General features: G+C 37.4%; 1 protein-coding gene across 2 annotated transcripts in view; it reads left to right on the top strand.

The window, feature by feature from the left end:
* Positions 1-22241, top strand: part of SUMF1 (sulfatase modifying factor 1) — a 451940-nt gene extending 429699 nt beyond the window's left edge. The window contains exon 12 of one of the 2 annotated variants that reach the window (XR_003435893.1): positions 22066-22241. The gene's annotated coding sequence lies outside the window, so the exon portion shown is untranslated. The remainder of the gene's footprint in view (positions 1-22065) is intronic. The other variant, XR_003435891.1, reaches the window with a different exon arrangement.
* Positions 22242-22935: the final 694 nt, after the last annotated feature.

The raw sequence follows: 22935 nt of genomic DNA, 5'->3' as shown, positions 1-22935 counted from the left end.
CCCTCCCACCATTGTTTCCAACCAAGTGTACTGCAGATTTCTTATCAATGGTATCAGAGATATATGGGAAACCCAGTATTTTTTCTGAGAATATTATTTGTGTTGTCTCTCTCCAAAAATGCAAGGGAGAAAAAGAGATTCTGTACCTTCATATAGTCTTTCAGACAGAGTAGAATACTAAAGCGTTGTAGCACAATTATATGAGATGAGATGAGAATTTAGTAATTTAGTTAGAGCTGGGATTGCCAGCTATATCTAGCTATATCAACATTAATATTGATTAACAATCTTAAATTTCTAAAGAAGGAAGCGACACTTTCAAAGTTGATGTTACTGAACTAGCATCATAAATTAGTAACTACTATGACTTCATGGTTATGAATGATACATATTTAAGGACAATTAATGGACAGAATCTATCTGTGTATTTTATGCAAGAGTTAACATTAGCTAGGATAATATAACAAATAAATAAACTACAAATGAAAATGAATTCTTCCCATTCTTGGAACATTTTTAAGTGGGTGTCTTTGGGAGTCTCTCTTATTTAGTGTTTCAGTGACAAATGGAAAACAATAGTGTCTAATTCAAAGCCACAAAGATCACTTTGTAAGTAAGTTAACATAGATACCAATCTAGGCTAGTATTAGGGTTTTTTGTTGTTGTTTGTTTGTGGCTTGTGGTTCAAAAAGGAAATAGTCTTTGGCTCTTTTCATTTTTCTTCCCTATACTTGGGAAAGTTCCGCATATTTCTTCAGGTTTATAAGAGCTGACACCTATTTTAATGATTTTATGCAACATGAAATAACAAGGAACTCGGGTGAATCTTTAAAAAAAGGAACTTATGATATATAGACATAAAAAGTATGATTTAAATGCATCTTTTGTAGTGCTGTTTGTTTATATTGTGAATATTGCTAAGTTAATAAGTATTTTATTTTTTAGCTTGTGAATTCAGTACAATGTTTAAAATCATTTTCTATCTTTATGTGAATATCTGTGCATATGTGTTTTTCTGTAGGATCTGTCTGTGTAAACAAAATAATATGTATTTAAAAAGTTACATAAGTATATTAAAAAGTGCAAATATTCATATAGCTCAATGAATTTCCACAAAGTGAACACACCCATTTCACCATCACCCAGATCAGAATAAGACTTTATCAGCACTGGGTTTTTTTTTGTTTTTTGGTTTTTTTTTTGCGGTACGCAGGCCTCTCACTGTTGTGGCCTCTCCCGTTGCAGACCACAGGCTCCGGACGCGTAGGCTCAGCGGCCATGGCTCACGGGCCTAGCCGCTCCGCGGCATGTAGGATCTTCCCGGACTGGGGCATGAACCCGTGTCCCCTGCATCGGCAGGCAGACTCTCAACCACTGTGCCAGCAGGGAAGCCCTATCAGCACTCTTGAAACCCTCTTCATACACCCTTTCATACCCAGAATCAACAATTCTCCTGACTGCTATAATCATTAATCATTTTTTCCTGTTTTTTTTTTCTTTATTGAATTTGTTACAGTGTTACTTCTGTTTTATGTTTTGTTTTTTTGGCCCCAAGGCATGTGGGATCCTAGCTCCCCAACCAGGGATGGAACCCTCACCCCATGCATTTGAAGGCAAAGTCCCAACCACTGGACTGCCAAGGAAGTCCCTTTTTCCTGTTTTTGACCTTTAAATGAATGGAGTCATATCCAAGGTACTCTTTTGTGAATGGCTTTGTTCATTTATGTTATATTTGTGAAATTCATCTATATTGTCACATGTGGTTGTAACTTGTTCATTTTCATTGTTGTGTAGTATTCCATTGCACAGATACACCACAATTTATCTGTTTTATTGTTGATGGACATTTAGGGTGTTTAGCTGTATAAATATTGTGCTATGCCCATCATCTACATGCCTTTTGGTGCACAAATGCGTATGCATTTTTGTTGGATAAATAAATAGATAGCAATGAAATTATTGGGTCAAAGTTTATGTGTATGTTCAGTTTTTATAAATACTGCTGAACAATTTTCCAGATTTATACTTAACAACATGAAGATTGTAGTTGTTCCTCAACTTCATCAATTCTTGGCATTGTCAGTCTTTTAAGTATTGCCATTCTTGTAGTTATATAGTAGTATTATATTTTATTGTGATTTAAATTTGCACTTCCTGGATACTAATAAAATTCAGCACCTTTTCAAACATTTATTGACCATGCAGATATATTCTTTTGGAAGGTTTTTATTCAACTTTTGTGCTCATTTTCTTCTATTTTATCATTATCATTATTATTTTTGCAGTAGACCTTTTATATATGCTCTTTACAAGTGTGACATATACTGCAAATAAAATTTCCTGCTCTGTGGCTTGCCTTATAAATATCTCTTTAATGAACAGCGGTGTTTAATTTTAATGTAGTCCAATTCATCAATCTTTTCCTTTATGGTTAGTGCTTTCTGTGTCCTGTTTAGAAAATCTTTGACTACTCCAAAGTCATGAAAATATTTTCCAATGACATATCCTAGATCTTTATTGCATTACTTTTATATTTAGATCTACAATTAAATTAAGTGGTTGCATATGTGTGAGACAGTTCCTTTTCTCTTTTATTGGTATATTTGCTTGTCCTTAGGTCAAAACATGCTATCTTAATTACTATAGTTTTTTTGTAGGTCTTCATGTCTGCTAGTATAAGTCCTCCAGCTTTGTTCTTCTTCAAGATATTCCTGGAGGGAGGATTGTAGGAAGATAGCAGGGTAGGAAGCATCAGGAATCTGTCTCCCAACCTAGACAATAATTATACTAGCTGAATCTGTCTGATGTAACTATTTTGGAACTCTCGGGTATACTGAAGTCTTGCATCCTCCAGGGTAAACTCAGATGGTAAATTGTGGCTAATTTTGATCCATTTCACCTCTTAGCACAGTAGTAGCTACACATCCTCCACCCTTAGCCATATAGCAGGCAGCTGGGCAAGTGTTCCTGGAGCAACCTGCACACAACTTTTGGAAGCCAGAGTGAGCAAAAAGCACACTGTCTTCCAAATATCGGGGATCTGTACTCTCATTGCTGATTGCTGCTTCTGATCACAGAGGTGCCGACAAAGGGGTAAGTGGCCATTGTTGCTGTACCTCCGCTTATTGTTGCAAGACCCTCCCTTTCTGGATGAAGTGACTTCCAGAGAATTTCAAGAGCCCTTCCTCCTCTCCCCCTTTCATTTTTCTCTTTGTCCTCTTTTGGGAGCCAGATATTAAGTAGTGGGACATTCAAAAGGAACCACATAGAAAGGGAAAATTAGAAAGAGATCCCACATGCCCAGGGGAAGGTGCACATTCATAAAAGATCTGAGAAGACCTTAAGTTTACACTGCAGGCTGATACTTGGCATATAGAAAGCCTACAGCACTAAAACACACACACAAGCACAAAGAAAAAAAAACAGCAAAACTTGGGGATAGGTGAGAATCTAATTTCCAGAGGTATCACATCATTAAATTCAGATGTCCAGTTTTCAATAAAAAATCACAAGGCATACAAAGATTCAAGAAATTATGGCCCATTCAAAGGAAAATAAAAAAACCAACAGAAACTGTCCTCGAAAAATATATTCCTGGGTATTCTTGGCCTTTTAAATTTCTATATAAAATTTACAATCAGTTTATCAATTTATGTTTTAAAAATACTTCCTGAGATTTTGATTGGGATTACATTGAGTCTATAGACTAATTTATAGAAAATATTTTAATAATATTAAGGCTTTAGTCCATGAACATTGTATAGTTTCCATTTAATTAGATTTTCTCAATTTACCTCAATTATTTTTAATAGGATTTATTTTTAGAGCACATTTAGATTATTAGCAAAATTGAGTAGAAAGTACAGAGAGTTCTCATGCATTCCCTGCTCCCTCACACTCCAAACCTCCCCCACTATCATCATCTCTAACCAGTGGTACATTTTTTACAACTGATGAATCTACATTGACACCCAAAGTTTATAGTTTACATTAGGGTTCACTCTTGGTCTTTGACATTCTGTGGGTATTAACAAATGTACAATGCATGTGTTCCATTATCATATCATGCAGAAAAGTTTCACTGTCATAAAAATCCTCTGTGTTCTGCCTCTTCGTCCCAACCTCCCTTCTGAACCTTGACAACCACTGATCTTCTTACTGTCTCCATAGTTTTGCCATTTCAAGAATATCATATAGTTAGAGTCTTACAGAGAACAATCTTTTCACATTGGCTTCTTTTACTTGGTAATATACATTTACATTTCCTCCATGTCTTTTCATAGCTTGATAGCTCAATTCTTTTTAGCACTGAATAACAGTCCATTTTTGGATGAACTCTAGTTAATTTATCCATTCACCTATTGAAGGGCATCATGGTTGCTTCCAAGTTTTGACATTTATGAATAAAGCTGCTATGAACGTCCACATGCAGGATTTGTGTGGACGTAAGTTCTCAACTCATTTGAGTAAATACCAAGGATCGTGATTGCCAGATTATACGATAAGAGTATGTTTAGTTTTATAAAAAACCTTTCAAACTCTCTCCCAAAGTGTGTGTACCATTTTGCATTCCACTAGGAGTAAATGAGAGTTTCTGTTGCTCCACACTGTCATCAGCATTTGGTGTTGTTAGTGTTTTGGATTTGGGCCATTCTAATAGATGTGTAGTGGTATCTTATTGTTGTTTTAATTTGCAATTCCCCAGTGACATATGATATTGAACATCTTTTCATATGCTCACTTGCCATCTGTATATCTTCTTTGGTGAGGTGTCTATGCAGATCTTTGGCCCATTTTTAAGCAGCTTGTTTGGTTTCATATTGTTGAGTTTAAGAATTCTTTGTGGGTTTCCCTGGTGGCGCAGTGGTTGAGAGTCCGCCTGCCGATGCAGGGGACACGGGTTCGTGCCCCGGTCCGGGAGGATCCCACATGCCGCGGAGCGGCTAGGCCCGTGGGCCATGGCCGCTGAGCCTGCGCTTCCGGAGCTTTTGCCCCGCAACGGGGGAGGCCACAGCGGTGAGAGGCCCGCGTACCGCAAAAAGAAAGAAAGAAAGAAAGAAAGAAAGAAAGAAAGAAAGAATTCTTTGTGTATTTTGGATAACACTCCTTTATCAGATGAGCCTTTTATAAATATTTTCTCACAGTCTTTGGCTTGTCTTCTCATTCTCTTGGCAGTATCTTTCACAGAGGAGAAGTTTTTAATTTTAATGAAGTCCAGCTTATCAATTATTTCTTTTATGGATCAAGCCTTTGGTGTTGTATCTAAAAAGTAATCACCATACCCAAAGTCATCTAGATTTTCTCCTATATTGTCTTCTAGGAGGTTTATAATTTTGCAGTTTACATTTAGGTCTACAATCTATTTTGTGTTATTTTTTGGGAAAGGTATGTGTCTAGATTCTTTTTTTTTTTTTTTTTTTTGCATTTGATGTCCAGTTGTTCCAGCACCATTTTTTGAAATGACTATCTTTTCTCCACTGTATTGCTTTTGCTCCTGTGTGAGAGATCACTTGACTGTGTTCATGTGAGTCTGTTTCTGAGCTCTTCATTTTGTTCTAGTAATGTATTTGTCTATTTTTTTAATCAATAACACACTGTCTTGATTACTGTAGCTTTAGAGAAAATATTGAAGTTGGGTAGTTTCAGTACTCTGAATTTGTTCTTTCTTTTCAATATTATGTTGACTCTTCTGAGTCTTTTGCCTCTCCATATAAACTTTAGAATCAGTTTGTCAATATTTATGAAATAACTTATTGAGATTTAGGTTAAGATTGCAGTTAATCTATGGATCAATTTAGGGAGAACTAGCATCTTGATAATATTGAATCTTCCTATCCATAAACATGGAGTATCTGACCATTTATTGGTTATTTGATTTCTTTTGTCAGTGTTTTGTAGTCTTCCTCATATACATCTGGTACATATTTTGTTAGATTTATACCTAAGTATTTAATTCTTTGTGGTGTTAATGTAAATGGTATTGTTTTTTATTTCAAATTCCTCTTGTTCATTGCTGGTATATAGGAAAATTATTTCCTTTTGTATGTTGATGTTGTACCCTGCCAACTTGTTATAATAGCTTTTTAGTTCTGTGAATTTTTCTGTTGATTTCAGACTACTCATGAGCCCAAGAAAGCATTCTTCATTTCTGTTACAGCGTTTTTGATCTCTAGCATTTCTTTTTGTTCTTTGTTTGAAAGAATATTCTTTCCTTTATTTTGGTTTGTCAAATATGTCATCCCATTTTTTTCCTTGGGACTTATCACTTACTTTGAGAAGTCACCTTTCACCATTATTATTGTTTCTCTGAAGGTAATATGTCATTTTTCTCTAGTAGCTCTTAAGATATTCTCTTTGCTTTTTTCCTTTTATTAGCAGTTTTACCATGATGTGTCTAGGTGAGATTTTCTTTGTATTTTTCTTTCTGGGAGTTTGTAGGACTTCTTGAATCTACTGGTATAATGTCTTCCATTAGTTTTGGAAAACTCTCAGCCATCATTTCTTCACATATTGGAACCCTATTTTGTTCTTTTTTCTATTCCCTTGTAAGATGCAATTACACTTTTGTTAGAGCACTTCACCATGTTTTCTGTAGTGTATTAAGGGTGGCCACAGATTCTTTGCTTCTCTTCCCAGGAAGGGGTGGAGTCTGTGTCTTTTCCAGCCCTACCCCCCTTGAAATCTGGACTGGCCCCGTGACTTGATTTGACTAAGAGTACCTCATCACTGCAGACAGTGGTACATGAAGTATGGTACCTGGACAAGCAGTATCAGCATTACCTAGACCTTGTTAAAAATGCATATTATTTTTCTTATCCCAGACTTACTAAGTTAGAAACTCTGGAGATGGGGCACAAATCCTCAAGGTGATTTTGATGCGTGCTAAAGTCTTCGAATTACTGTCCTAGGCAGTAGTAATTGGTCTAAGAGGTGGTCAGATGAATGAAGTCCTTGCCTATGATTGTATGAACTCTAGAAGGAGGATGCTGTCTTCTCCTGATGGCATTGCTACCGTGGTAGGATATAACCCCGGAGCTGTTGGCAGCCATTGTCTTTCCCTTCATAGTAGAAGTCCCTATGGAGCAGGACAGAATGAGACTGACCCATAGGTAAGATAATGTCCACACAACTTTGTCTGAACCCTGAATCCAGCTGTGCCTGAAGCTCCAGTCTAGCCCTTGAGTTAATTATGTGAACTTTTTTCTTTTTTTCTCAAGTTAATTTGATTTGATTTGTGCACTTCCAACTAAAGAATCTTGGCTAATACACAAGTAACCCCCCACTTCCTCTTTCAAATGATGTCCCATGCAGAGCCCCCGAAGTATAAAATAGATAATTGGAGGTCTGCTCTGAATGGAACAGAAATAGAATCCCTCAAATCTTGCCATCTGGCTTTTCCCAGGCCTCCCTCAGCAACTCCTGGAGACTATGCAGAACAACGCTAAAGCTCTAGGCAACATACATTAAAGCCCACTTGCAGTAGACCTTTTCGTGGCCTATGGCATAACCCCTAGTTCCACCTGATTTCAACTGCAGCTGTGATGCAAATTTGCTTTATGTGGCCCAACTCAAGCATCCTGCTGTGTCTGTCTGCTTTTTTGTCCCTGGGATTCTCTTAAGTCACTTGGTTTGCTTAGCATAGACATAGGCAGCCTGAAAATTCAGGAAAATTTATGCTTCTGGGGGCAACCTTCTACAGGGATGATATATAAATGTCCTGGCTTTCCATCCTGTGGAGGCACATTTCTTTGGCACATTCTCTAATTCTAGAGGGTCCAAGGGATTGGGCCCCAGGAATCCACAGTAGTAACAAGATTTATGTTGCATGTTTTTTCTCCTTCCCTGCCTCATCTTCCTGTTTCTTTGCTCCTATTTCTTGGATTACTTCCAAAATAAACCACCTGCATTCAGTCCTTTTCTCATGCTCTGCTTTTGGGAAATCCCAAAGTAAGATATCAGTGTTATAAAGTATAGAACTCAAATTAGGATGTATGGTTTTGAATCCCACCTCTGCGAGTTAGGTTATGATATAGGTCTAATCATTTCTTTTCTCTAGGCCTTAGTTGTGTCATTTGCAAAACAAGGAAGGTGAATTAGCTGCTTACTTAGTTTCCTCTAGCTCTGACTTTTTAGGTTCCTTCTGGCTCTGACTTTCATGTAACTCTGTACTGTTTTAGAAACTGAACAGGTACACATGAAACTAGAATGATGAGTATAGTCAGGTCCTTGTGGTTTTTCCCTCTTATCTAAACACCATTTCTATTTTTTCCCATTTTCCCCCCACAGAAGTATCCAGATGATCTGATTCACCGTTGATTGGTCTTTGTAGATATAGACCCAGAAAAACAACCATAAATACCAAGTCCCACACAGACCACACACAGCTATTCTGACAGGTCAGAAGCTCTCAAAACCACTGACATTCAGAGTCTCAGGTTTATGTAGGACATAAAGTCTGAACATAAAAGCAAGTATTATATGATGAATATAATCAACTATCTGGATGACTAAATGCAGCATAATAGCCTAAGTACTTTAGGGCTGGAGCCAAAGATACTTAACAAAAAATGGCTTCTGGCTTCCCTGGTGGCGCAGTGGTTGAGAGTCCGCCTGCCAATGCAGGGGACATGGGTTCGTGCCCCGGTCCGGGAAGATCCCACGTGCAGCGGTGCGGCTAGGCCCGTGATCCATGGCCGCTGAGCCTGCGCGTCCAGAGCCTGTGCTCCGCAACGAGAGAGGCACAGCAGTGACAGGCCCGCGTACCGCAAAAAAAAAAAAAAAAAAAAAAAAGGCTTCAATTTCATATTGAGTTTTAAAAAACGAAATATTACACCTGGGGATCCAGGTATGGATTTCAATCTACTTTTTCTTGTAATTTGAGACAAATTGAAATCTATGATAATGAACCTGATCAGGAAGGGAAATTCTATTTTTTCTTCATTCAGCAACTAGAAATGATCAATTTGAAACTTTATTGTTGTTGTTTTTACACAGTGGTGGCTTCCAGTGGGGCCTTAACACAATGATTGTATTGATTCCTCTTGGGGAAAAAAAGAAAGGGAAGAGACACTTGCTGTTTTAAAAGGAGGCAGGAATGTGGAGAGTAGGGCACAGAAGACATTCCTGCATACTATTGTCAGGTGAGAGAGGTTTACCCTTGCTCACCAATGGCTTCCCTCAGCACGGCTGGTCTTACACAAGAAGAGGGTAAGCAGCTCCCTACAAATGTTGTTTAAGGGGTTCATGAAAGACTCCTGTCTTTCAGCATGCTTTGTCCATTTGGTCCTTGATGCGTGAAATTTCTTTGAGGTCAGAGCCCTTCCTTTGCCAAGTAAAGAAAAACTCTAGTGGAAAACACCTTTGTGAAGATGTAGTGGATAGAGTCCTAAGTTGGGAGTCAGATACAGAACACTCACCTCTTCTCTGTAGACAGTTAGCTCTATGAACTCTGATAGGTCACTAAACCTTTCTATGGCTTGGTCTCTACATCTCTAAAATGAGTGTGTTCATAAAGGATGATTTCTGTCATTCTTTGCAGCTCCAGAATCCGGATTATTGATGGAAATTCATGCTAGTATATAACTAACAAATAGATATTTTTTCCTTAGAGTGGATTTAATGAGAGAGGGTGAGTATCAGGGCTTGGAGAATTTGAAAGTGGCCATAGATAGAGAAAGGATAAATTCTGCTTCTTTATAATTTTTACCTCTCGTCCTTATGACCACCCCATCTGCAACACTGCATAAAATGACAAGACATACATAGGAGGCTTGGACTAGTCTAGAATTAATGGCTTTCACTGAAAGACAGACTGAACTAGGTTCTAATCCTGGTCTGACCCTTATCAGTGGTCACAAGAAGTTGCCTAACAGCTCTGAACCTCAGTTTGTACACCTATAAAATGGGAATAATACTACCTCCGTTGTGGGGTATCAGGTATCCCGGGAAGTGATGGTCAGGCGGAAGTGGTCAGTAGGGAGGAAGATTACAAGGTTTTATAAGCCAGCTTTGTCCTCTGGATGACATTGTGTCACCCTGCTTCAGAAGAAAGTCGTAGAGCTCTGCTATCTGCAAGGTATTTATGTGAAAGATGGAGGATATCATCAGGCATGCTAATGCTTTGGTAATTACATCAACAGTTAAGTTACATTATTTCTACTCAATGCTGTGTCATTGCCAAGATGGGATCCAATGTTGATGTCTTTAGAGCTTGCAACATTTTCCAAAAGTAGCAATGTATCATAGATCTCATCAATGTCACTTGGTATATGGACTCATATTTGGGCACATGAAAAGCAAAAGCACAGTTATGGATTATTGTGTAACACGTATGCTGTGTTTACATAGAAAAGAGTCTGAAATAATTAAAACCATTTTTTTGACGAGAATAGTATAAACTCAAATGCTTACTTTGTATTAACATTCATGATGTTGTCAGAAAAGCTTATTAGTTTCTTATATTGTAATTGGTTTAAGTGTAAAGCTTCAATCATAGAGAAGAGCAAAATATCTCAGAACATATCTTTAGTTGATTCTGGCAATTCATCTTTCCGCAATGTGGTCTTTGTATCTTGGAGATGATTTGATGATAAAAACTTTTATAATCCCTGATATTTTATTAAAAGGTTCTTTAATTCTTCTTTAGACCAATGACTCCCAATCTTTCTGGTGATATGTAACCACCCTCAAACCAAGAGCAGCTGGAAATTCATCTTAACTCTGAGGATGATGGATTTAGAGCAGTTTGGACCTAATATGTAGACCACTTAAATTTAAATGCCGCAACCTTTCAGCTATGGCTATTATAGAATCAATAACATTTATTCCTCCTTTCATTTCTACACAGTAGGAGTAATATTCAGATTTCCTGCAGCTTATTCTTGTAGAATAGGGGATTGAGATGCAGATTACTTAAACCTACTATGAAAAGTTAATGTGGGAAAACATTCAAGTTTCCAGTAATATTTCCTTCCCGTTATATCCATTTTATTATTTTTATTTTTTAACATCTTTATTGGAGTATAATTGCTTTACAATGTTGTGTTAGTTTCTGCTGTATAACAAAGTAAATCAGCTATATGTGTACATATATCCCCATATCCCCTCCCTCTTGCGCCTCCCGCCGACCTTCACTATCCCACCCCTCTAGGTGGTCACAAAGCACCGACCTGATCTCCCTGTGCTATGCAGCGTCTTCACACTAGCTTTCTCTTTTACATTTGGTAGTGTATATATGTCATTGCTACCCTCTCACTTTGTCCCAGTTTACACTTCCCCCTCCGCATGTCCTCAAGTCCATTCTCTACATCTGTGTCTTTATTCCTGTCCTGCACCTAGGTGCATCAGAACCTTTTTTTTTTTTTTAGATTCCATGTATATGTGTTAGCATACGGTATTTGTTTTTCTCTTTCTGACTTACTTCACTCTGTATGACAGATTCTAGGTCCATCCACCTCACTACAAATAATTCAATTTCGTTTCTTTTTATGACTGAGTAATATTCCGTTGTATATACGTGCTACATCTTCTTTATCCATTCATCTGTTGATGGACACTTAGGTTGCTTCCATGTCCTGGCTATTGTAAATAGTGCTGCAGTGAACATTGTGGTACTTGTCTCTTTTTGAATTATGGTTTTCTCAGGGTATATGCCCAGTAGTGGGATTGCTGGGTCATATGGTAGTTCTATCTTTAGTTTTTTAAGGAACCTCCATACTGTTCTCCATAGTGGCTGTATCAGTTTACAGCCAATAGTGCAAGAGGGTTCCCTTTTCTCCACACCCTCTCCAGCATTTATTGTTTGTAGATTTTTTGATGATGGCCATTCTGACCAGTATGAGGTGATACCTCATTGTGGCTTTTATTTGCATTTCTCTAATGATTAGTGATGTTGAGCATCCTTTCATTTATTTGTTGGCAATCTGTATATCTTCTTTGGAGAAATGTCTATTTAGGTCTTCCACCCATTTTTGGATTGGGTTGTTTGTTACTTTGATATTGAGCTGCATGAGCTGCTTGTATATTTTGGAGCTTAATCCTTTGTCAGTTGCTTCATTTGCAAATATTTTCTCTCATTCTGAGGGCTGTCTTTTCATCTTGTTTATGGTTTCCTTTACTGTGCAAAAGCTTTTAAGTATCATTAGTCCCATTTGTTTATTTTTGTCATTTCTATTTCTCTAGGAGGTGGGTCAAAAAGTATCTTGCTGTGATTTATGTCATAGAGTGTTCTGTCTATGTTTTCCTCTAAGAGTTTAATAGTGTCTGGCCTTACATTTAGGTCTTTAATCCATTTTGAGTTTATTTTTGTATATGGTGTTAGGAAGTGTTCTAATTTCATGCTTTTACATGTAGCTGTCCAGTTTTTCCAGCATGACTTATTGAAGAGGCTGTTTTTTCTCCATTGTATATCCTTGCCTCCTTTATCAAAGATAAGGTGACCATATGTACGTGGGTTTATCTCTGGGCTTTCTATCCTGTTCCATTGATCTATATTTCTCTTTTTGTGCTGGTACCATACTGTCTTGATTACTGTAGCTTTGTAGTATAGTCTGAAGTCAGGGAGCCTGATTCCTCCAGCTCTGTTTTTCTTCCTCAAGATTGCTTTGGCTATTCGGGGTCTTTTGTGTCTCCATACAAATTATAAAATTTTTTGTTCTAGTTCTGTGAAAAATGCTATTGGTAGTTGGAAAGGGATTGCATTGAATCTATAGATTGCTTTGGGTACTATAGTCGTTTTCACAATATTGATTCTTCCCATCCAAGGACATGGTATATCTCTCCATCTGTTTGTGTCATATTTGGTTTCTTTCATCAGTGTCTTATAGTTTTCTGAGTATAGGTCTTTTACCTCCTTAGGTAGCTTTATTCCTAGGTATTTTATTCTTTTTGTTGCAGTGGTGAATGGGATTGTTTCATTAATCTCTCTTTCTGAACTTTTGTTCTTAGTGTATAGGCTGCAAGAGATTTCTGTGCATTCATTTTGTATCCTGCAACTTTAGCATATTCATTGAATAGCACTAGTAGTTTTCTGGTGGCATCTTTAGGATTCTCTATGTATAGTATCATGTCATCTTCAAACAGTGACAGTTTTACTTCTTCTTTTCCAATTTGGATTCCTTTTATTTCTTTTTCTTCTCTTATTGCCATGGCTAGGACTTCTAAAACTATGTTGGATAACAGTGGCGAGCATGGACATCCTTGTCTTTTTCCTGATCTTAGAGGAAATGATTTCAGTTTTTCACCATTGAGAATGATGTTTCCTGTGGGTTTGTCATATATGGCCCTTATTATGTTGAGGTAGTTTCCCTCTATGCACACTTCCTGGAGAGTTTTTATCATAAATGGGTGTTGAATTTTGTCAAAAGCTTTTTCTCCATCTATAGACATGATCATATGGTTTTTATTCTTCACTTTGTTAATATGGTGTATCACATTGATTGATTTGCATATATTGAAGAATCCTTGCATCCCTGAGATGAATCGCACTTGATCATGGTGTATGATCCTTTTAATGTGTTGTTGGATTCCGTTTGCTAGTATTTTGTTGAGGATTTTTGCATCTATGTTCATCAGTGATATTGGTCTGTAATTTCCTTTTTTGTAGTATCTTTCTTTTTTGTAGTATTTTTGTCTGGCTTTGGTATCAGGGTGATGGTGGCCTCATAGAATGAGTTGGGAATGTTCCTTCCTCTGCAGTTTTTTGGAAGAGTTTGAGAAGGATGGGTGTTAGCTCTTCTCTAAATGTTTGAGAAAATTCACCTGTGAAGCCATCTTGTCCTGGACTTTTGTTTGTGGGATGATTTTTAATCACAGTTTCAATTTCATTACTTGTGATTGGTCTGTTCATATTTTCTATTTCTTCCTGGCTCAGTCTTGGAAGGTAATACCTTTCTAAGAATTTATCCATTTCTTCCAGGTTGTCCATTTTATTGGCATAGAGTTGCTTGTAGTAATCTCTTATGATGGTTTGTACTTCTGCGGTGTCTGTTGTAACTTCTCCTTTTTCATTTCTAATTTTATTGATTTGGGTCCTCTCCCTGTTTTTCTTGATGAGTCTGGCTAAAGGTTTATCAATTTTATCTTCTCAAAGAATCAGCTTTTAGTTTTATTGATCTTTGTTATTGTTTTCTTTGTTTCTATTTCATTTATTTCTGCTCTGATCTTTATGATTTCTTTCCTTCTACTAACTTTGGGTTCTGTTTGTTCTTGTTTCTCTAGTTCCTATAGTTGTAAGGTTAGATTGTTTATTTGTGATTTTCTTCTTTCTTGAGGTAGGATTGTATAGCTATAAACTTCCCTCTTAGAACTGCTTTTGCTGCATCCCATAGCTTTTGGATTGTCGTGTTTTCATTGTCATTTGTCTCTAGGTACTTTTTGATTCCCTTTTTGATTTCTTCTGTGATCTCTTGGTTGTTTAGTAATGTATTATTTAGCCTCCATGTGTTTGTGTTTTCTACATTTTTTCCCTGTAATTGACTTCTAATCTCATAGCATTGTGGTCAGGAGAAATGCTTGATATGATTTCAGTTTTCTTAAATTTATCAAGGCTTAATTTGTGACCCAAGATGTGATCTGTCCTGGAGAGTGTTCCGTGTGCACTTGAGAAGAAAGTGTAACCTGCTGTTTTTGGATGGAATGTCCTATAAATATCAGTTAAATCTATCTAGTCTTTTGTGTCATTTAAAGCTTGTGTTTCCTTATTAATTTTCTGTTTGGGTGATCTGTCCATTGGTGTAAGTGAGGTGTCAAAGTCCCCCACTATTACTGTGTTACTGTCAATTTCCTCCTTTATAGCTGTTAGCGCTTGCCTTATGTATTGAGATACTCCTATGTTGGGTGCATATATATTTATAATTGTTATATCTTCTTCATGGATTGATTCCTTGATCATTATGTAGTGTCCTTCCCTGTCTCTTGTAACATTCTTTATTTTAAAGTCTTTTTTATCTGATATGAGTATTGCTACTCCAGCTTTCTTCTGATTTCCATTTGCATGGAATATTTTTTTCCATCCCCTCACTTTCAGTCTGTATGTGTCCCTAGGTCTGAAGTGGGTCTCTTGCAGACAGCATATATATAGGTCTTGTTTTTGTGTCCATTCTGCGAGCCTTTTGGTTGGAGCATTTAATCCATTCAGTTTAAGGTAATTATCGATATGTATGTTCCCATTACCATTTTCTTAATTGTTATGGGTTTGTTTTTGTAGGTCCTTTTCTTCTCTTGTGTTTCCCACTTAGAGAAGTTCCTTTAGCATTTGTTTTAGAGCTGGTTTGGTGGTGCTGAATTCTCTTAGCTTTTGCTTGTCTGTAAAGCTTTTGATTTCTCCATCGAATCTGAATGAGATCCTTGCCTGGTCGAGTAATCTTGGTTGTAGGTTCTTCCCTTTCACCACTTTGAATATATCGTGCCAGTCTCTTCTGGCTTGTAGAGTTTCTGCTGTGAAATCAGTTGTTAACCTTATGGCAGTTCCCTTGTATGTTATTTGTTGTTCTTCCCTTGCTGCTTTCAATAATTTTTCTTTGTCTTTAATTTTTGTCAGTTTGATTAGTATGTGTCTTGGTGGTTTTCTCCTTGGGTTTATCCTGCCTGGGACTCTCTGTGCTTCCTGGACTTGGGTGGCTATTTCCTGTCCCATGTTAGGGAAGTTGTCAACTATAATCTCTTCAAGTGTTTTCTCAGGTCTTTCTCTCTCTCTTCTCTTTCTGGGACCCCTATAATGTGAATGTTATTGCGTTTAATATTGTCTCAGATGTCGCTTAGGCTGTCTTCATTTCTTTTCATTCTTTTTCTTTATTCTGTTCTATGGCAGTGAATTCTACCATTCTGTCTTTCAGGTCACTTATTCATTCTTCTGCCTCAGTTATTGTGCTATTGATTCCTTCTAGTGTATTTTTCATTTCAGTTATTGTATTGTTCATGTCTCTTTGTTTGTTCTTTAATTCTTCTAGGTGTTTGTTCTTCAGTTCTTGCAGGTCTTTGTTAAACATTTTTTCCATCTTCTCGATCTTTGCCTCCATTCTTTTTCCGAGGTCCTGGATCATCTGCACTATCATTATTCTGAATTCTTTTTCTGGAAGGTTGCCTATCTCCACTTCATTTAGTTGTTTTTCTGGGCTTTTATCTTGTTCCTTCATCTGGTACATAGTCTTCTGCCTTTTCATTTTGTCTGTCTTTCTGTGAATGTGGTTTTCGTTCCACAGACTGCAGAATTGTAGTTCTTCTTGCTTCTGCTGTCTGCCCTCAACTGTCCTATTTTTCCGAGTTCTGATGAAAATGCCTATAGGGCACACAGATGAGGATGTCAAATAGGTAATTGGATAAATCAGTTTTAAGCTAAATCTAGAGGTCAGGGCTAGAGAATTATTTCACAGAGACTGTATTTAAAACCAAAGTTCAGATGAGGTCTTATGGGAGAATATTTGGACAGAAAAGAAGATGAAAGATAAGTTTGGTGTACTCACACTTCAGTGATTGAAAAGAGGAGAGGGAACTAGCAAAAGTGATTGAGAAGGAATGGCCAGTGAGGTGGAAGGCAAATTGGGAGAAATCAGGAGATGGGAATATTTCAAGAAAAAAGGGGTGAACAGCCATGCCACATGCTGCTGAAATTTCAGGCCAGATGAGTATACAGAAATAATCATTTGAGTTAGAAATGTGAAAAACACCTTGATAAAAGTGGTTTCAATGGAATTGGGGTGGGGGTAGATGTGGGAAGAAGCCTAATCGGAAAGGATTGAGAGGAGACTAGAAGGCAAAGAAGCAGAAATATATTCATGTAGATAGTTTTTTCAAGAATTTTGCTAGGAGGTAGAACAGAAATATGGATGGGTAGAGATGAATGGGGGGTTATACTACAGTAACAAAAACCAAATAAAATCATGAGAAAACTTGACTATATTACCTGTCAGTAGCTAGAGTCAGCCATGGCCCTTTACCATGGGTCTTCTGATTTCTGGACAGAAGCTGACAGAGCTCTCTCAACGTAGGATATCCTCCTTTGATGGAAGAGGGAAGGAGCAAGAAACAGAACTGTACTATGCCTCAAGTCTTCAGCTTGCACTTGTCATAATTTATGTTTGTTCACATTCTATTGACCAAAGCAAGTTACATGACTAGGCTCAATGTCAGTGAGGTAGAGACATATACTCCTCCTGCAGAAGACACTGCACTTCTCATGGTAATGGAAAGGTATGTATCCTTGTCCTCTAAGGAAGACGTAGTGATTGGTTGGGAGCAGTAATGCAATCTGCCCCCTAAACATACACATTTTTTGATGGGTGAAATAAATCATGTTTGTATACTGTTAAAAATAATGCAAGGAATAGACACATTAATTACAGAAAAAAAGCCTTAGAGAATGTGAGGAAATAGGTGCATTTTTAGGAGTAAGGGCATCTTATTAATAGGAGGAAAGGCTTAGAGAGAGTATAGATATTAAATGGTTGGTAGGTTTGCCATGTCATTTATAATAAGACTTCTTCCTTTCTAAATTTTGCTTCTGTTCTGACTTTCCAGTAATTTCTAAGATCAGGGTACATGGGAGGTATATTTTGCAAAACTTGAATATTTAGGAATCTTCCTTTGTTGCCTTCAAGAAAAACAAATAGTTTGGTCCAGAGTTATTTTTTAATCTTCAATTGTCTAGAGACATTGCTACATTCTTGTAGTAATTAGGATAATAGAGGAGGTTAGAGCTAAGACCTGGTTATCTCCAGGATGTGCCTCTTGCATGTTAGAGCAGCTCAGTACATACTTATTGAATGAGTGCATGCATGAACCCCACCCATCACATTTTGCAGGCAACTTTTTAATGACTAATTCTTTAATATTTTAAATTTGTTCATCTCTTTTAGCTCTGGGAGAATGAAACCCAATTCCCTTTAATGAATACAAGGTGTGAAAGGAAAAGATAAATCTTATAAGTATATGCTTTGAGAATGAAGTTCTTTAAAATGTAGATATATCAGGAACAATTAAAAACTCATATATAAGTTTAGCCTCTTTTCTGAGAACAGTTGAGGGAAAGTTACGTATCTATTAGGGTGGTAAAGAGCAGGGCTTTTGCAGTGAAAACTGGATCTTCCTTATAATGTATATATTAAGAACATCAATCTTAGTAATAACTTCTACTAGATGAACACATATGAAGGATTTCATCTACCTAGAGTTAAGAAATGAACTCATTTCCTTCTCATAAAAATATCCTTTTCTTCATAGCAAAGGTATAAGATAGTAGCTCAAGTAATTATCACTGAAGAATGAGAATGCCTCCTTAAAGTATTCTTGTATAGATGATTTTCTTGCTCTCTTCACTAAGCAAAGCCTTTTGGATTGGAGAGATGGCTATGAATGCTCAAGTGTGTGGGCACTTCCATATGCAATGGAATTTTTCAGCAGATTTTGAGCTATTGAGTTGCCACTTGTCTTCTCTGAGAACCATGATTCTTAATTATTAGAAACCCATTTTGGCAAAGATCAAGAATGGCAGAGACTTAAGTGGGAAAGTTAGCTGTCAGAATATCATCTGTCTCCCATTTTTCTGAATTTGGGAGAGTATTTTGGAACAAAGTGCCAATTTCATAGCTATTACTCCTTCACAGATAAATTGGCAGTGATTTGGGAGAGTGGCTCATGACATTTCTGCCCAATAATTTTTAATCATGCTTTAAAAAAAATCCACTGGGTTCATTTTTGAAACTTAGGTGTTGTCTCAGTCCCTAGCAAACTCAGAGACCTCTTTGGGAGACAGCAAGTCTTCTACTGCAGCTTGGACACAGATGGACCCAAGTTTGAAAACTGTCCTGCCACTTACTAGCTGACTGACATTGGGCAAGTTTCTTTACTTTGCTGAAGCAGGTTTAACTCTTCTATAAACAAGAATACTAGTACTTGTCTTACTAATTCATTTATTTACTCTTTTAATAAACATGAAGTACTTATTATATTCTCATACCTGAGTTGTGTGTACTAGGGATGCAAATAATAATAGCTAACGTTTGGTGAATATTAACCAAGTGCAAGCCCATTCTAAATATATCTCCTTTATTTTTCCCATCAGCTTTAGGATGAAATTAGTACCCTAATGCTCATTTATCAGATAAGGAAGCTCTGCTTAGAGTTTAAGTAACTTGTCCAAGTTGTATAAAGTAGAAAGCAGGGAGACTAAAATTCAAACCAAGACAGCTTTCAGTTGAGAGTGCATGTTCTTAACCACTGTACTATACTGTAAAGATGCAAAGATACAATCCCTGCCACTAGTGTGGACACAGAAAAGAAAACAAACAGTCATATTAAATGGATGTGCAAAGTATCCAGGCATTTTGGAGAAACAAGCCCTTAATTCCCTGGGATCAACTTTGGTTTGAAATCTAAGACCATGATAAATCTATGAAAGCTTAACCTGTAATCTTCAGATTGCTGCTGATTTCAAAGTCACTGGTATCAGAAACACACATACATGCTAGAGCTTTAGAAATGTCAGTATTTATCATTTTAAAGTCAGACACTCCATAAAAATTCATGATGTTGCAGTGATAAGTACCAGAAATTTTACCAAATGTCTGCTTTTGGTAAATACTTAGTCCATGCCACCATTTACATTGAAGGATGATTGGACTATTTAAAAGATTCTGATATTGGTAATGACTGATACTATTAAGAATACACTTCACAGAAAATATGCTGATATTATTTTCATTAATCAATTGCATATTTTAATAAAAATAGGATTTTTATGGGCACATTATAGAAGGATGTGATGCGTGAACTGTACTGTAAAGGCACCAATAAACTAGAATGAAACAAACGAAAATGGTACATTTTTAATGACTTGAAGTTTGGCTCAGATGAAATGAAATCGGAAAGTTTTGAATAAATAGCACACCACAAGCTTGGAAACTTGCATGCAATCCAGTGTTTTATGGTATTAACTTGAAAGCAAAAATGGCTTCTGTAAAACATTGCCTTTTGTTAATTAGACAACTTCAGCCCTTTGAACATGAATCATTAACTGCTGATATTGCCCTAAGGACAAATGTTTATGATCTCCTGGGGTTTTTAAATATAAAGAAGAGGGGAAAACAACGAGGAAAGGAAAGTGCTTATTTCTCAGTTTTAGATTATCCAATTATTTTAAGTAGAGAAATATCATTAATAGGGTCACTTAAAATAGAACTAAGTGGGAAAATAGGAAGAAAGCATCTCAGTTGCAGCCATGAAATTTTATGACAATTAAAAAAATAAAACTTATGAAAAAATAGCTATTTATTATTTTAATGGTGACAGGAGACTAATGGAAGTTCCTGTATGTGAGGAAAATATGACTTGTGCCAGCAACATCTATGTCACTACAGACTCTGGAACTCTGTTTGCAAGGAAACCCATCAGCCATTATTAAGGAATCCTGTGATGTTCTTGGCAAACACTATGTAGATTGAAAGGAAATTTCATTATATCTTTAAACATTTAAATAGTTGGATTCATAGTTCACTGATCTTGAACAGCCTGACTCTCATTTCAGGTTTCTTTTGCTCCTTGGGTCTTTATTAATGGTGAATTTTGCATTTATTACATCACAGAGAGAAGGACTTTTTCCCCCTAAGTAGTTTACTTCCCACGTGCTGTTTTTTGTTAGTGAGGCTGAGTGCTTTATCCAGCAGTCCAGACTATGTGACGGGAACGTTTGCAGGATTATCTCTTTGATGCTCTGGTGTCATTATCTACTGTACACATGGTGGGGAAAGGGACATGTGTCCTAGTTTATTCTGCAAAACTATATATAAACAGGCCTAGCCCGCTTTCCTCTGCTCTCATACTCCTCTGGGGCTTCTGCTAGTGGAAACAGAAAGTGTAGAGATTGTAGGTCAGAACCGAGGTGCTGCACATTTCACTGACATGGAGAGACATCAGCACCCAGAGATTAGAGACAGGGGGTTAAGGAGAAATGGAGTGAGGAGGTCACAACAGAGAAAAATGACTCTTCAACACTCTGTAAAATGCAAAAGGCCATGTTTAAAGATTGGAGATTTTTTTTTTTTATTGCTTTGACAGCTTAAATTCCCTGGGCTTTCTCTGAAATTATGCAAGGGTCAGGTTGGATTTTTCTTTCTAACACTTTTTCTTCCCTTTCTGTCCTCTGTGCTCTTCTGGTTCTTCCTCTTGTTCTGCTCCTAACAGCTGAGGGGCCAGTAAGTGGAGGTTGAAAGGTCTGAACAAGCTACTCCTTGCCCTCTCTTCCTTGCTCGCCTCTGTCCTTCAAGCCGTGAATGAACTAATGGCAGCATATCTGTATCTTTTTTGCCTAACCATTTCATAGCATTCCTGTGTTAAAAACCTTCCGTTTGAGTCACCATTTCTTTCTGCTTCAGCATCCTGGCCCTGTAAACCTGCCTGTCCCATGTCCTCTTCCTCACATCTCACTTTCCTATGACCTATCCCTTGCCTCCATGAGAAGGTATTTTTCCTTTTTCTTTTGCTTGTTCTTTTTCTTTATGTGCTCCATTTTAATAAAAGTGGTGTCCCTTTTGCACTGGCTGGTGACATTTCATGATAGTCTTCAGGCAATAAAAGAGAGGAACACATTTTAAATGAAAGGACCAGGCACCAGGTGCTCAGATTGCCTTTGTTGGGTACAAGCCATTTTGCATGGCTAATGGTCCTCTTTGTGCGTGGGTGGTTATTAGATGTTTAATACCGTTGCTATTAGAACTTGAGGTGGTCTTAGATTTGGGTGAACAGTTTGAAATCTGGCTACATTAGCTAAGGTCTCATTGTAGGAAGGCATATTTCTACCTGTTTCTAGATGAGAGCCCAAGCAAGGTTTAGTTTTTGACTTGGATAGACCTTTTATTGGGGATGGGGGTCTTGAGGGAGTGTGGGTCTGTTTTGTCAACAATTTTTATTATTCGCATATTAAGCATTAATGATACAATAAGCGCTTGTGTGTTTAGAAAGAAGGGAGATTCAAATGTCTGGAAAGACATACTGTTTCTAATTTTATTTACAGAGGCAGTGTGTATCTTTTTGATCACTGATTCTGGGATTCTATTTCTTTCTGTTTGTCTGAAGCCTAGGAAGAGACTCGGTCCATAAGGGACACTCCTTAAGTGTTTGCTGAATGAATGAATACAAAATGCAAGCACAGGAAAGGAGATCCACTGCAAGCAGAATGAAGGTGCTCAGGCACTGTAAATGAAGCTGTCAGTCAGAGGAAAGAGGGATGGCAACATCTTCAATAGAAATAGTGAGTAAATGCATAAAGTGTGTCTTGCTTTGTCTTTGTGACCTCTCAGTGCCTCAGTTTCTTCATGGATAAAATAAAGGGTCTGAGTTAGTTCAGTATTTTTAAACCTTTAGCTTTGTGCATGATAATCACCTTGTTGAAGTGTAGGGTCTGGGAACCCATCCTCAGGAGTCTGACGTCACTGGGTGTTCTGGCTGGATATCAGGAGTCTGCATTTTTTACAAACCCCATGGACCATTCTGAGAGCAGTGGTCCATGGATGATCTTTAAGTTCCTTACGTACCTTAGAAACTCTCTTTCTACTTGTCCCAAGGTACTGACATCTGCTAAAAGTCCTTCATGTCCTCATATAGTCATCATTTATGGTGCTTCTTAAAACCCCTCATTACTCCCCATGTATACCCAGCAATTCCAATCTTCAGGAAGTTGTGGCTGCAGTGAAGCCAGAGTCCTATATACAGAAGAGGGCCTTCCCTGCTCGAGGAACTTCTTCCCTCAGAAGGGGCTGTGAGTGGGAAGTATTGTGACTGACCACCCAGGTCAATGCTATCTTACTTGGCTCCCACATGTGCATCTCTTTTTGGAAACTGCCGTGCTCAAGGTCACTGAGATATTTCTAATAGAGTTGAACCCACAATGGGTTCAGCTGTTCAGCTTTTGAAATGTTGTGCTTTATGTGAACAAAGGTGACAGAC

The sequence above is a fragment of the Aethalodelphis obliquidens genome, unplaced genomic scaffold (assembly GCF_003676395.1).
Source record: "Aethalodelphis obliquidens isolate GAN/ISIS:26980383/991018 unplaced genomic scaffold, ASM367639v1 scaffold22, whole genome shotgun sequence".
Classification (NCBI taxonomy): Eukaryota; Metazoa; Chordata; class Mammalia; order Artiodactyla; family Delphinidae; genus Aethalodelphis; species Aethalodelphis obliquidens.
The sequence above is the reverse complement of the archived record's forward strand: the minus strand, read 5'-3'. Positions and strand labels throughout refer to the sequence as shown.